The sequence below is a fragment of the Gigantopelta aegis genome, chromosome 8, assembly GCF_016097555.1.
Source record: "Gigantopelta aegis isolate Gae_Host chromosome 8, Gae_host_genome, whole genome shotgun sequence".
Lineage (NCBI taxonomy): Eukaryota > Metazoa > Mollusca > Gastropoda > Neomphalida > Peltospiridae > Gigantopelta > Gigantopelta aegis.
Genome location: NC_054706.1, coordinates 71,872,366 through 71,888,527, shown reverse-complemented (window position 1 = coordinate 71,888,527; position 16,162 = coordinate 71,872,366). Strand labels below are relative to the sequence as shown.

Genomic DNA, 16,162 nt, shown 5'->3' with positions numbered 1-16,162 from the left:
ACAGTCTTTTGAAAATCCCAATATTGTGACAAATCGTGTGTATGTACGAAAACACTCCGGTCGAACGACAAAAAGTCAGGAAACACTCAAGAAAGATAAAGACTGCAATTGTTTGTTTGTCTCAGTCACAGAGTCGTTCGCCTGAGGTGTCATACGTCATGGGATCGATCGCTCTTCGTGGATCATCCAGTGTTCATTACGTCACAAAGAGGGTCTCGTAATTGGGCCCGTGCTTATAAACATTTCTAAGGGCCGAATTTACGAAAGGTGTTTATCCCTTAACCGCGTGTAACTATCTAAAACAGAAGTGTGTATTTTAGTAACCAAATTACGAAGCATGTTTATGTTACACGCGTATAATCAAGATCACTAAGTTATACACCTGCGTTTAAAATGCATTGAAATACTTAAACGCACGAAAGGGGTTGTTTAAGTCAAAGTAATCGACACTTTTCATTACGAGTGTTCAAAATTGCTCCGGAAGATGTCAAAGAGCATAGAAATTATGTCTAAAGACGAGCACATAAACGTACAAGACAGGGGTAATAGGAGGCAGTGTGCGTGTGTGGGGATGAAACTGCCCCCTCCCCCCCCCCCCCCCCCCCCACAGTGCTGGAGCAAATCCTTAAATTTGGACAAAAATTATAGAGATATTCGAGCAAAATATAGTAAAGTGAGGCGTGCACTGGAGGGGGGGGGGGGCAGTGGTCCCCCTGCCCCCTGTCTCGTAAGCTTATGTTCGGCAGTAACACAAGTATCAAAAGCAAATGTTGTTGTCCAGATTCGGGCACTTTCATTTAAATCAGCCAAAACCCAGCAAACGTAATGAATAACTATTTTATAAACCAAGCTACAGTCGATAGACCAGATCAAGATGTACCAATGCACAGGAAAGGAGGTTGAAGATATCTTAGTATCTGTAAGTGTACGAAAAGCCAGCGGTCCTGATCTAATAAAATAAAAAATTATTCATAAAATTGGAATATATTTTGTCAAACCGTTGATGAAATTATTATTTAATTTGTCTCTGTTTTATTCTACATATCCCACTATTTGGAAACAGTCGCTGAGTATGAAGATATTCACCCAATAATGTTTTTGTTTTACTATATAGCGGTTTTGATATTAAAACAGTGCTACTGAACCTAAAGATAGTACCATTTGTACTCAATTTAATAATGTTATCAGAGCGATTTACTTTATAAATTATGCATTTTCCGCTATGCTGTTACAATATCAGTGTGTGCACCATTTGCATGTTTCGCTTCAAAATACTAATTATATATATATATATATGTGTGTGTATGTGTGTGTGTGTGCGTGTACGTGCGTGCGTGTGTATGTGTGTGTGTGTGTAAAAGAGTAATTGCAAATTTAATATTGCAAAAAATGACATTTCAGCAAATGTCATTATCATTATTAACACTCAAAATGTGACAGTACTGACGTGTGATGACAATGATATTTTATTGAATTTTACATAATAAAAAACTGTTTTGAAAGACTTGACCTGAAAAAGTCTGTAAAATATATTATCACCGATACACTATTTTAGCAAAATATCTCAAAATTAGTTTGCAAATGCATTTATTTCTTTACAAATAGCGTTTGGTAATGACAGACGATAAACATACTCATGACAATTAGGTTGCCCAACTGACAAAACATTTATTTTAGAAAAAATACCCTCATACTTAAAAATTGTCTTTCAGTGTTGCCAACATGTTGTCGCACTGAATTGTAAAAAAAATTGAGAGTGTATCTTTCTTAAATGATTACAATATTTAGATAGGTTGTAACGGTAATGACAATTATATTTGAGCATTTTTTTGTTTTATTATTATTTTTTTTTTTTTATCAAATATAAAGACACAAAATAATTATTTCCAATAACAAATACATTGCTTTTTAAATGTAAGACAAACGAGCGATGATCACCTTTCGTAAATTCGGGCCTGAGTCAAGACTGAGATATTTAGGTAGTACTAAACCAAATACCCAACTTTTGATAGAGAAGTGAACACCACGATTCCTGTGATTGGTGATAAATGTGAGTGTGTTGGTTGTAAAAAAAAAGAATAGTTTCATCTGGGCAAACAATGTGTGCAATTTTATTTCATCTAGTATCACTGTGTCAAGTAGCCTTGTGCTTGAAACATGTATGGGGTACCTGTAAGAAAAAGTATTCGAATTTTGTGCGGAACTAGGGTAGTCATAGACGCTACCTGTTATCTCAGAAATGAGCAGCTTGATCCCCAATGTTTTTCTGATTCACTTGAGAGTGAGGGGTGGTAGTATTTATATCCGTGGCGTTTATGTCGATTGATACGCAGCAGGTAGGATTTTTAGCTACATATATGTTACTATTGTCGTCTATGGGATTTGATTTGGTAGTACACACCCTTCAGTGGTGTTACACACATGCACTTTGTATGGCCTGGCCATGACGTCAAACTCTATTTTGGAGTCTCGAGTCCAGATTCTAAGCACCAGGTCTGGCATATCAAAAATATATCTATGTATATCTAATGTCGATGGGGAAAATGGATAAAAAGATCAATGAAATATAAAATATGCCTTAATGCTAATGGATAAGATTAATTTATGAGTGGCTGTTACCATTACCTTTTATATTTACCTGGCGCCTCATGACACGGCTCATAGACAGTATGCCCCCCCCCCCCCCCCCTTCCAATGTATGTTAAGCACGTAACAGCTGTACAATAGTAGATAAATGCTGGGGTGTTCTTACACACACATTCCTTCCGTTTCGATTCCGGCGCGAGCAAGAGCGCCGCGTCAAGTGTTTGAGACGGAATGTTAAGAGGCTACCGGTGTTGGCATGTGTGCTCTATATTTATCAGACATTGTTTATTTACCAGTGAGGAAAATGTAAGTTACTGGTGAAATAGAATAGGGTATGAGACTAAGAATGACATAACTAACGTGCTGACGTTCACGTTGGAATGAACTTAGCGTCTTGTTAAAACAAAACTGAAATCTGAGTTTGCAACAAACAGAAAAATGTGTTTGTGAGAGGAAACGAATCCGCAAAAAATATATACATGTATATGCTACTGATAATATATTATGGTAGACTCTCTCTTACACACACTCTCTCTCTCTCTCTCTCTCTCTCTCTCTCTCTCTCTCTCTCTCTCTCTCTCTCTCTCTCTCTCTCTCTCTCCCCCCCCCCCCATCTGTACTATTCGCTCCTGGACCTACATATTTACAGATCAACTTACCACAAGTACTTATTCCACCAAATTGATTTCAGTCACTGTTAAAATAAAAACAAGTGTATGTAATTTGCCTCGAGATATCAAGTCTGGGCACTTCCAATTCGATTCTTCAGAATTGTTATTACACGTGTGGTTAGTCTTACAATAATAGCTAATGGAGGTTGGGTGGTATTTTCTTGGAGTTAAGTACTCTTTGTTAATATTTTGTGCAACCTCACATACACATAAAAGGTAAATAATTAGAGCTTTCTTACGGCATTACCGGGTAACACTTTAGTTTAAAGCCTATTCATGGAATAGTGACAGGCAGTGATTTTGAATAACACAATACAAATAACATATTAAAGGCTTTTTCATTATGCGTTAATTGAATGCATTACCTGGGTGGATTTCTTGGCTCACAAATAGACAAAGAAATATAATACTTGCTTAAACGACGCCCCCACCCCAATCTCAATCCCAATTTGCTGGAAGTTTCTTAATCAACGTGTGAGGCATACGTATTGTACTTGTTTTTGTTTACCTCAGTGGACCCATTCTCCGATATTGTTTCCCGTTCAAACCAATGTACCACGATTGATATGTCAAAGGCGGTGGTATATGCTGTCCTGTCTGTGGGAAGATACATATAAACGAGCCCTTGCTACTAATAGGAAAATGTGTATTTCCTCTCAAAGACTGTATGTTAGAGTTACCAAATGTTCGGCATCCAATAGCCGATGATTAATAATCTAATCATGTCATTAAATAAAATAAACTTTAGCTTTGTTGTAGTTTTTATTACTCATTCCAGATTTTTTTGTGGAGGAACTCACTGACATATGCAAGACATTTTCACATTGACTTTAGAAGACATGTCGAATGAATGAATGAATGAATGAATGTTTAACGACACCCTAGCACAAACAATACATCGGCTATCTGGTAAGACTTGTCGAAGCACGAGCTGAAACTAGACAAAGGTTTTTAAGATGCGTCCGCTCAGACTCGATCGTACAATCCGTCTCCACCCCGGGTTCCCATATTATACTCAGCTCCTGGTTGTATAATATCTTCCAAAAGATTTCTCATTGATAACTTTAGTTTTGTTCGAGTAAGGAGAAAAGTAATAACAGTTCTGGTAATAATACGCTTATTTAAAATAAATAAATAAATAAATAAATTTAAAACAAAATTAAATAAATAAATATATATACGGTATAGTGAATTTAGATTTTTGCTAAACAAAACTATGGTGCGCTTAGGAGGTCAAGAATCAGCTATCATTCGTGATAAAAGTGTTTTGCACCTAATGTGAAATGAAAGTGTCATTCGATCAAAACAGGGGTGGAGTTCAGTCGACCTACGAAGTTTTTGCGCTTTACGTAAAATCGCAGGACCATATTGGGAATAAAACCTTAGCGTTGCTCACTGTCACGGAATGAATGAATGGATGGATGAATGAATGAATGAATGAATGAATGGATGGATGGATGGATGGATAGATGGATCGATGGATGGATCGATGGATGGATCGATGGATGGCTGTTTAACGACACCTCAGCACAAAAATAGAGATAGGCTGTTGTGTGTTAAACAAGGTAAGTACATCAATATGATTCGCTGAATGAAGCCGACAAGACCAGTTATACTCTTCCGTGGTAACCGCTCGCCTTCAAGAACGCACCTTAATTTTGTAGCCATGTAAGAAAATCACCTCGATTAACCTAATGTCCGCGCGTGTTGTAACTGCTGGTTTAAAACCCAAGAGTTTTGAAAGACTTCGATTCCAAGGTTTGACAGCAGGGAGTCAGATTACAGAACAAATTTAAAAGTGTGTTTTGTTTAACGACACCATTAAATCATATTGATTTATTAATCATCGGCCATTGGATGTCCAACATTTGGTAATTCTGACATATATCCAGAGAGGAAACCCGATACATTTTTCCAATAGTAAAAAGGGATCTTTTATCCCATAGATAGAACAGCACATACCATGACCTTAGGTATACCAGTCGTGGTGTACTGGCTGTAACGAGAAATAGCCAACGGGGATCGATCCTAGACCGACCGCGCGTCAGGCGAACGCTTTACCACTGTGCTACGCCCCGCCCCTTTCAGAGTACAACTGCACCACTGTGTGAACTAAACTGAATTAACGATTATTTACTTTCTGAACAAATTTCACGGCATATGAGTTACAACAGAATTAAATTATATATGACGCTTTCCCATATTATTACATCGTGTACTATTAACAATATATTCATTCATTTATTTATACTTACTTCCGTGATTAAGGATCAAGCACGCTGTCCTGGACACAAACTTCAGCTATTTGGACAGTCTGCCCAGGACAGTTATTAGTGAATAGTTGTTAGTGGTTTGTGATAAAGAAGTCGGTGTAGTAGCCTTACACCAACCCATTGAGTTGTTAAAACTCTCTCTGTGTGGGAGCCGGTGCCAGGAGGCGAACCCAGTACCTACCAGACTTACGAAAGCTCAACCACTACACCACCGAGACCGGTACTATTGAAAATATAAACACCAATTTTAATAGACGGGCCTAAAATTATTATATGAAATGGTTCACACATGGTACAAAGACAGTACACTCCACAGTTTCTTTATAAATTACAAAAAGTACTAGATTAATTGCTAACAACATAAATGTACTAACGTCTATCGCTGAGGTTATTCTGTTTCGTCTTTTCTTTTCTTTTTTCTCTCTTGTTTCCTTTCTTCCATTCTTTAACTCTTTTTCTTTTATTTCAAGTTTTCATTGTTAACTCCATTTATCACAAAACGTTTATGCATTCATATATCCATGTATATTAGTACTGTTGTAATATGCTCTAATTGCTGTATATATCTATATTATTCATATTGTCTAGAATCATTTGTCATAACATGACTGTAAGGTAGTGATATCAGGGCCACACCTGACACTATCATATTTGTTTCTGGGGTAATATACTTGTTAAAAAAAAAATTGTTTTACAAATCCACCTGAGACTGCATCTTTAATTGAAAAAAAACACCATTTCCAAGGGTACATCTGTGACGCTTGTAAACGTACACGGTACACGTGATGACGTAATCGTATTGTCTGACCTGCGCCGAAACTTGTCCCACGAGGCTGAGAGCTACACGTATTCGTGACAGAATATCCCCACCCATGAAAAATCGATAGTCTACAGACTAACATAAAGATACGACATTCACAAGGATTCTAACTTTACACCTGTGGCTGAAGAATGTACATCATGTTTTATATCATCAAACAGCCAAAACAGCAGTGATGCATGATATCAACTTAAGTCGGGTTTTTTCTTGATTCTGTACAAGGTAATAGTACTACAAACGTAGCAGTCATAGAAATATACGGTTTGTACCAGACAGCCAAAAGGGCATTTTCCCTAAAAAGGGGCTCCTTTTCGTAGTTGTTAGGGTAATTCTGAAATTACCATACAGGAAACCTGCTACATATTCCAATTAGCAGCAAGGTATCTTTTATATGTACTTATCCAGAGAGAGGACAGCATATACCACGGCCTTTGATATACGATACGTGGGGGCACTGGTTGGAATGGAAAAAACAACCGATGAATGGGTTAACTGAGGGAGTCAAATCTCACCTTTTGGGAGAGAGAGCAAGTGTTCCCTCTCCTACTCGCTAGTTCCGACCGGTGCCTTTTGGCGTTGTACATCTTCCAAGTGAAGCTGAACCAGGGGACAATATTTAAACATTTCAGGTAACCAGAAATCGATTTACGTAATTTTTGTCTAGGCAATCGACTGGTCGGTTTCTTGAATTATTAGTTGCCTTGTTAAACTCGCTTTGAAATATCTTCTCAAAAGTCCACCGCTTAATTTGAATTCAGTGGACCCATTCTCTTATTGCCCCCACCGCACCCCACCCACCCAATTCCAACAAGTACCCCACGACTGTATATCAAAGGACGTGGCATGTGCTGTCCTCTCTGTTGCAAAGTACATATACAAATTCTTGCTGTTAAAGGGACATGCCCTAGTTTTCAAACACTAATGCATATTTTTTACTATTATAGCCGGGTTTTTTGTAACTGAAATCATACTTTACTTAGATTTTATGGTTTAGAAAATCAATTTCCGTATATTCGAAGTGATTTTGGTCATCCTAGTGTTTCTAATATTACAAAATACATTTCTCATATTACGCGCGTCTGACAAGTAACAGTTTTGAAGTCGAGTTTTAGTCTATTTTTAGAGGGTATTTCACCATTTCAAAGTCACAAACTCATGTTTCACTCAATTGTAACTTTATCCACATGTGTTACAGGTTTGCAGATTAACTAAACTTAGTGTTAATTTTCATGGGCTGAAACTAGGGTCTGTCCTTTAAGGGGAACGTGAGGCGGGTTTCCTCTAAGGAAATGTCAGAATTACCATATGAATAGACGATGATGTTTCAATCAATGTGCTCTAGTGGAGTCGTTAAACAAAACAAACATTTATCTTCCCTCACTCGAAAGGTCTGAAACCACCGGTCTCTTTCCCCATCCTCACTAAGATAAGTATTTCACAGCTACCACTATCAACCCCGGTTTCTGTTTTACCCCTCCCCATATCAACTGTTATTGCCAAGGAACCTGCAACTGATTATTTTAACACTGCCGTGAGGAATAGCAAACTTTAACACGTGTAGGTGAGAGAGAACAGACCTTGCAGGTTCATAACTGTTTCTTTATGGCGGGATTTTGTAGAAAATCTCAATGAGCTAGTTAGTGTGATCTGCTGTTACGTGCATTTTACTTTCGTTAAAGGCGCCATCTCGAGAAAATGTGTATGCTGAGGATCAAAAGAAACACAAAATGAATGATTATCAGCTGTAACATTATGTTGTTGGTTTCGGGTGTATACCACCAAATCAAATCCCATAAACGACGATAGTAACATAAGTGACTAAAACTCCTACCTGCAGCGTATCAAGCGACATGTACACCACAGATATAAATACTGCCACCCCTCACCCTTAAAGTGAATCAGAGATAACGGGTAGCGTCTATGACTACCTTAGTTCCGCAAAACATTTTAGTACTTTTGTTTACAGGTACATCATACACAGGACTACTCGACACAATGTTACTAGATGATATAAAATTGCATACATTTTTTGCCCAGATTAAATAAAAAAAATTATAACCATTACACTCACATTTATCACCAATCACAGGACTTGTGGCATTAACTGCTCTATCAAAAGTTTAGTACTACCTATAGGTTTTTTTTTTTTAAAGAAGGGTTTAACATATATTGAAATTCAGTAGAATTACTTGTTGATACAGTGTTTATCATTTGACAGAATTGAACGTTTGTAATTAAGTTAACCTAGTCGAATTACAAAGTAATCAGAAACATGATGTGCATTTCTTTTGCGGTTCAGTATTTTTAATTATGTAGAGTGTTTACGTTAATGTTTGACACACTTAAGTGTATTAACACGGTAGTTGTTTTTTAATTAATAATTGATGTTATAATATGGTGAGGCGAGAATGTACATTTATTAAAACTACAGTTGTGTTTGAATTAGTAATTATTTGATGTTATAATATGGTGATGAGAGATTGAAAGTTTATCTTTAATTATGTAGAGTGTTTACGTTAATGTTTTGACACACTTAAGTGTATTAAAACGTAGTTGTGATTAAATTAATATTAATGCTATAATATGGTGAATTGAGATTGTGAGTTTATTTAAACCTGTGGTTGTTTTGAATTAGTATCTGTTATAATATGATGAGGCGAAATTGTGAATTTATTAAAACTGTAGTTGTGTTTGAATTAGTAACTGATGTTATAATATGGCGAGGCAAAACTGTGAGCTTATTAAAACTGTAGTTTTGCTTAAATAAATAAATGATCGTACAGCACTGCGAGGAGATGTTGCAGCTTTAACACTGCCGTGAGGAATTCCAAACGGTTACCACGATCGTTTAGGTTGCGCGCTCGCAGACATAACAGGTCCATAACTGTTTCTCTGTGGATTTGTGGAAAACGTTCCGGTGTTAGTCTACTGGCGTTAATGCTGATCCATCGGTTTTCCCCCACAATATAACAGATTTAATTGCTTCAAACCTCCACCACATCTACGTTTACATCACTAGTAAACATATTAACTAAGGTTTATAACAAAACTAATACGACTGTACACATGTTATCGTTTAGAGAAATACGAACGGCGCCACGTTATTACAGAATTCCATACCTGTTCAAATTGACCAAAATTACTGAACTATTCGGTAAACATGTACCAAAGAAATGTGCGTCAAGAAGAAGAAGAAATCGTAAGATCTATTTTTTTAAATTTCGAAAGAAAAATTGTAGATTCCAAACGTTTTCTTTGAAATGTAAACATCATAACTTCAACTATGTGTCATAAACAATTCAAAACAAAATAATTTAATTTAGGGATAGAATTTTCTTTATTAGGGAATCAGAGAACGACCGACTGTACTGGGTGCGTTCAGTTGAGGCGAACACTTCGTAACGTTTTTGCCATAAGGATAGTGCCGACAGGTTTGGTGTCTTTGTGTAACTCGTCTGCCTCTGACAGTCCTATCTAGCCACCGACAGTTAACTTGCCAGATTTTGTAGACTCTCCGATTTTATAAGATTTGACAAGACAGGAATCGTGTTGTACTTAGTGCGACTCTGTTTTCATGGCGAGCAAAAACATTGTAATATCGACATGTTGCGAGTTAGTTATGCAAACGCTATGCGTGGGATCGATTACCTTGAATTGTTATCACAATTAACAAAAATAACGAAATACAGTACTTGTAACAATGATGGCAAGTTGACAAGATCTTTAGCAGATAATGCAGAATTAGACGTCAAAAGTGAAATGTTTTCGATGCGTGGTGTGAACAAACAAATAAAGAAAGAAAAAAAGCACAAACAATCGATGTATTTTAAGCTCGTATCTCTGTTCAAGACAGTCCAAAGGTAGTTTGGCTATGTAGTTTGTCTTTAGGAGGACTGCCACTTCCAAGACTATTTTTAATAACCTGGTTTTGTCGACTGTTTGGAAAATATTTTAATTATCTCCTCAAGTGTGTAAATTAAAAACATAAAGTGTCAAATGGCTGGATTCGAACTGTGGCATTTAACAGTCTAGGACTCGAGACAGAAAACACCATAGCAAAACTCCCTGCGGCGTATAGAATGGTATCACGAAAAATTAATATGAACAAGTTGACATTTTAGAAATATCCTTGATGACTTTTAGTCACTGAACTTTCGTACGTCTTTGTATAATTCCAGTGAAAATGGTGTGGAATGCCAAATAATATTTAAAACAGTAGATTTAAAAGTATTCCAAGACATCAAAGAATAAAACAAAATGTGTTGATACTGAGAGTAAACAAAATGAATTGTGTGTCTGTCTTTGAAATAGAAATCTTAGAGTTGACTAGTAAATGAAAGCACCTACTTTCACTAAAACATAATAGAATGAAAGTCTGTTAACGAGAAACAATGGATCTTATTTGTACTTTGTCACAGTACAAACTATGATATTTGATCAAGTGACACAACAAAAATATTTTCCTCAATAATAAAACTTCAATTGAACCCTAAACAAAAAGCCATTTGTAGTGAGTATATATGCTGTATAGTAGAGGAGGTTACCAAATTTGATCAAGCAGAATCTCCTTATTTCTTAGCCGGACCCTAACTATTCCAGAAACAAGGAAAAGGCAAACATTATCATTTCGTGAATATGCGGAGAGAGAGCCAATGAAAGGTGATTCGGTAACCGAACATTTTGCCAACAGATTTTTTAACCCTATCTCTGTTAAAACTGTCTGGGAATGGGGGTTGGAGCGAAAATGTAAAAATCATTAAATTGTATTTCATGGACAGTGGGCAGCCACCCTGCGGCCACCCCACCCACCTGCCTTCCCGATTTGAACATATTTCCATCAGCCCTATGACATTAATTACTTCTTTTTTCACAATATTATTTATTTGGCTTTTGCGGAATCGCATTACGAACTCATCAAAGACTTTTAGAGAAGCTTACCCTTACGCTGACTTGGCCATCGCAGTGAAGATTGATTCGTCTAACTCCGAACCGCGTTCACGGGCGGCGCGCAACAGATGCGGTGTTTAACACAAATCTCTATTCCTCGCTCTGAAGTCGTCGTGAAGAACTGTTCAAACCACCTGCGAGCCGATCAATGGTAATTAGTTCCTGCAAAAGAGTTGGCGGAATTGGTCTCCACTCTGGCTGCATTTGGGAACACGCTCATAGGTAAACAACAGGAAGCCCTAAAACTAGGATGTCTGACGATGGGTGAGGAATAAACAAGTGGAATCATGTGTGTTAAGACGCATTTTCTGCCTCGGATTATAATGTCTTACTTCAGAGGCAAAGACTAATAGATGTTCATTACAGCATCATAAATATGACTTTGAATAAAGATGTTTAGTATATAGGCATAGGAAATGACAGAACGGAGAAAGAAACAAACGTAAACTACGGCAAAATCTGAATGATCAAAGATAAAACAGTCAGTTAATGTACTAAAATTGTATCTCTGCACAAGGCAATCAAAGGGACGTTTTGACAAGGTTATGACTGATTCCATGAATCAATGAATCTTATTAATTCATCTATAGGAGGACCGACACTTTCAAGGTTGGTTTAATAACCTTTCTAATTGTCAAATAGAAAAGGTAGAACAAAAGTAGTTCCTTTGACCACTTACGAATATATTTAATCATTTGACATTGTGTATTTAAAATATAGTAACTTTGAAACGTTTTTTCGATAACGAAAAGACACGCGTTACCTCCACAAAGGAGAACCTTCCTACACACAACAGCACTTGCCACGGTATTTCATATACAAGTAGTGACAAAACACTGGTTCGAATGGGTGACAAATTTCTACACAACTGTTTTCCATATCCAGTGTATTTTTAAACAGTTAATACGTTAGCCACATAGAAGATGTCCAAGTGTCTGGCAGGTAAAGGTGCAGCAAAGTGTGTGTGTCGATATTAATATATCAAACACCTAGCACACGTCCGTATTCTAGTTCCGGTTCTACTTCGTGTAACCCAATCAGGAAGAGAGCAATGAAGAGACAGGGGTGGGGGTGGGGTGGTGGGGGGGGGGAGCAACTGCAGGTAAACGTTGCGGGGGGGGGGGGGGTGAAACTGCCCCTCTAGTTATGGAGCAAAACGTCAAATTCGGGCAAAAATTATAAAGATATCCAGGTAAAATGTGCTAACCTGGGATCATTTTACCATGTATATATATAGTTTGCTGGCAGTAATGCTAATATGAATAAATGATTCGGGCATTTTCGTTTAATTCGAGCAAACACCAGCCTGCCTCCGTACGCCTATGCCCCCAGTGCTGGAGCAAATCTGCGAATTCGGGGAAAAAAACGATGGAAAGAAAGAAGTGTTTTATTTAACGACGTACTCAACACATTTTATTTACGGTTATATGGCGTCAGACATATGGTTAAGGACCACACACACACACATATATATATATATATATATATATATATATATATATATATATATATATATATATATATATATATATATATATTATTTTTTTTAGAGGAAACCCGCTGTCGCCACATAGGCTACTCTTTTACGACAGGCAGCAAGGGCTCTTTTATTTGCGCTTCCCACAGGCAGGATAGCACAAACCATGGCCTTTGTTGAACCAGTTATGGATCACTGGTCGGTGCAAGTGGTTTACACCTACCCATTGAGCCTTGCGGAGCACTCACTCAGAGTTTGGAGTTGGTATCTGGATTAAAAATCCCACGCCTCGACTGGGATCCGAAACCAGTACCTACCAGCCTGTAGACCGATGGCCTAACCACGACGCCACCGAGGGCAGTACGTCGAAATCAAGACACGAGACAAGACGCGTCAACACCCATAGTTCTGATAGCGTCTGGCTATTAATAAACTGAAACAATGATGTCAAATATTGCTGTAATGGACAAAGTTGAACATTAAAAAACAATCATTGTACATCTATCGCACCAGTACATTAAAGGTGTAATCACGCCGCCTCGTAATAGTATAACATCGATTACTCGTGCTCGTAGGGGGAGGGGGGGGGGGGGGGGGGGGGGGGTCAAACACGAACCCCATAAACGTGCTTGTTTGTTTTGTTTAACGACACCACTAGAGGACATTGTTTCATTAATCATCGACTATTGGATGTCAAACATTTGGTAATTCTAGTAAACCCGCTACATTTTTCCAAATGCAGCAAGGGATTTTTTATATGCACTTTCCCACACAGGAAAGCACATACCACGGTCTTTGATCAGTAGTTGTGGTGGACTGGTTGGAACGAGAGAAAAATCAATCAGTTGAATGGATCCACTTCGACCGAGCACTCAACCGACTAAACTAATTCCAGCAATTGTAAATGTGTTCCAGTTTAAGGTCTAAGGCATGCACCCTCTCGTATCAAACTGCAGTGAAATGTGTTATAATATCTGGTTATGTAGATGGACACCGGTAGAACCCACTCTGCCCGCTAAAATCACAGAAACCCCTATTTCAATATCAAGTCTAATATGGTCTGACTACACGTTGGATCCAAGAATGTTAATGTGTTTGTATGTGTTAATCATAGGCGTACGGGCTTCCATTTTTGTAAATGGGGAGGGGGCAGGCTGGTTTTCTCCAGCAGTGGGGGGGGGGGCAGTTGTCCTCCCCCACTCCGTCCCCTTACGCTTATGTGTACAATATGACACATTTATGTCCTGACATACATATAAAGCATTAAATACTAATTGCCAACAGTCCTGATGCAACACATATCTGTCTTCATGTTTTAATGCAACGTAACATTAAACAGACGAAACTATTCTTGTCTTTCCATTAAAATGGAAAGCATGTTTTAAGTGACCTACATTAGCGAGTGCAGCTAAAGAATATCGACGTGAATGGCGCATCATGCTAATATAAGTAGTTATATAATATTGTTTTTTTGTAAAAAAACAAAACAAAAACAAACAAACAAACAAACAAACCCTCGAGATTACCGCTTTAGGATGTATACTACCAAATCAAATCCCATAGATGACAATAGTAGCATATGTGGCTAAAACTCCTACCTGCAGCGTCAAGTTGCTCAATTCTGATATAACGGGTAGCGCCCATGACTACCTTAGTTCCGCATAAAATTCGAGTACTTTTTTTTACAGGTACCCCATGCATGTTTCAAGCACAAGGCTACTTGACACAGTGCTACTAGATGAAATAAAATTGAATACATTTTTTGCCCAGATGAAACTATGTTTTTACAACCAACACACTCACATTTATCACTAATCAAAGGACTTATGGTGTTCACTTCTCTATCAAAAGTTCGGTGCACCTCGGACTTAGATTCAGCCGGAAGTTATTTGGTTTAGTACTACCTATACTGATAACATACATTTTTCAAAAAGTGTCCAGCTATGTGTTTTTATGACAACCAGGATCTGGTGTATTCTGACATAAACAGTCAACCTCACTGAAACTGTTGTTTCTACAGTGCAACCTAATATAATGTACACCTTATAAGGCATATATATTGCATACAGTTTTGTACAAATGTGATATGTCTTAAACAACAAAATGTTTTAAAATAAAACTCCTGATGATATTTACTGTCAGTTGGGTGTGTGTGTACTCAGGTATATATGTAGAGACAACAAAGATAGTCAGAGTATATCTACCCCTTTAAAGAATTCCATTAAAACACTGACCCCTAGATTATGAAGACTTTAACATTTCCCAAGATAACAGTCTTCAAGCTCCAGTTATTTTCAAACGTATGACCATGAGTTAATGCACGGGTTCTTGTCTCCAATTTCTTTTGGCCGGTTTCCCAATCTTTAAAACCATTAATAACGGTTATTACATAGTATGATACTGTCGTAATTATGCAGTCGAGACATAATAATAAAGAAATGCATTGTTGTCATTTAATGAACGGAATATATGCGATATGCTGTTTACTTCAAGCTAATGTTAGCAGGGCCGTAATTAATTATATGATCGAGGCCTGATTATTTTATGATGATTGGTCCACACGTGAAACCACTAACTGTTTGCGCTTCGCCGTCATCAGAAGAGTAAGGCTTCGGCACCTCGCGATCAATCTTCCAGGGTTTCTGGTAAAGGAAAGAATACCTAAAAATAAGAACTTAACTAATTGCTATATCGTGGGTCTTGACAAACACATTGTCAATTAGCCACCGTTGTTAAATTTAGCGTGACCGACAGCTAAACCCGGGTTTTTCGTATCATAACGTTAAAATTAATGCTTCAATATGTACTATGCCAATAACCACATACGGCATTTACGTCGTACCAAAAGCGGTGGTATAGAATTAAAGTTAAATCAAGGAATTTAAGACTGGTAAGTACTGGGTTCGCACCCAGAGTGAGGTTTAACGGATCTATGTGGAGGTGTAAGACGACAACACCGAAGTTTCTCTCTCTGGCAAACCATTAAAGGCGCATACCCTAGTTTTAACCCATAAACAATGGATACTAAGTTTGGTTAATTTACAAACCTGTAACTCATTTGGATAAAATTACAACAGAGTCTGTGACGTTAAAACGGAAAATATCCTTAAAAATAGACTAAAACTCGAATCAATAAACCGCAACATCAGTGATCATACACGGCTCTAATAATGAAAAATATGCTGTAGTGTTTAAAAACTAGGGCCTGCCCCTTTAACACTTGATGAGTGTGTGTGTTCTCAGGACAGCGAGCTTGAACTTTAATTAGAAAGACAATAAATTTAAAATAAAATAAATATAGATGTCAAATGGCATGATAATCGGTGAAATGGGTTTGAATCTAGTCAAATTTTTTTTTTTTTTTTTTTTAAAGATCTATTTTAACTGA

The 16,162-nt window shown here is 37.5% G+C and overlaps 1 protein-coding gene across 1 annotated transcript in view; it reads right to left on the bottom strand.

Moving 5' to 3' along the window:
* LOC121378403 (guanylate cyclase 32E-like) overlaps nt 1-11,441 on the bottom strand; it is a 71,150-nt gene extending 59,709 nt beyond the window's left edge. The window contains exon 1 of the mRNA XM_041506558.1: nt 11,289-11,441. The gene's annotated coding sequence lies outside the window, so the exon portion shown is untranslated. The remainder of the gene's footprint in view (nt 1-11,288) is intronic.
* Nucleotides 11,442-16,162: the final 4,721 nt, after the last annotated feature.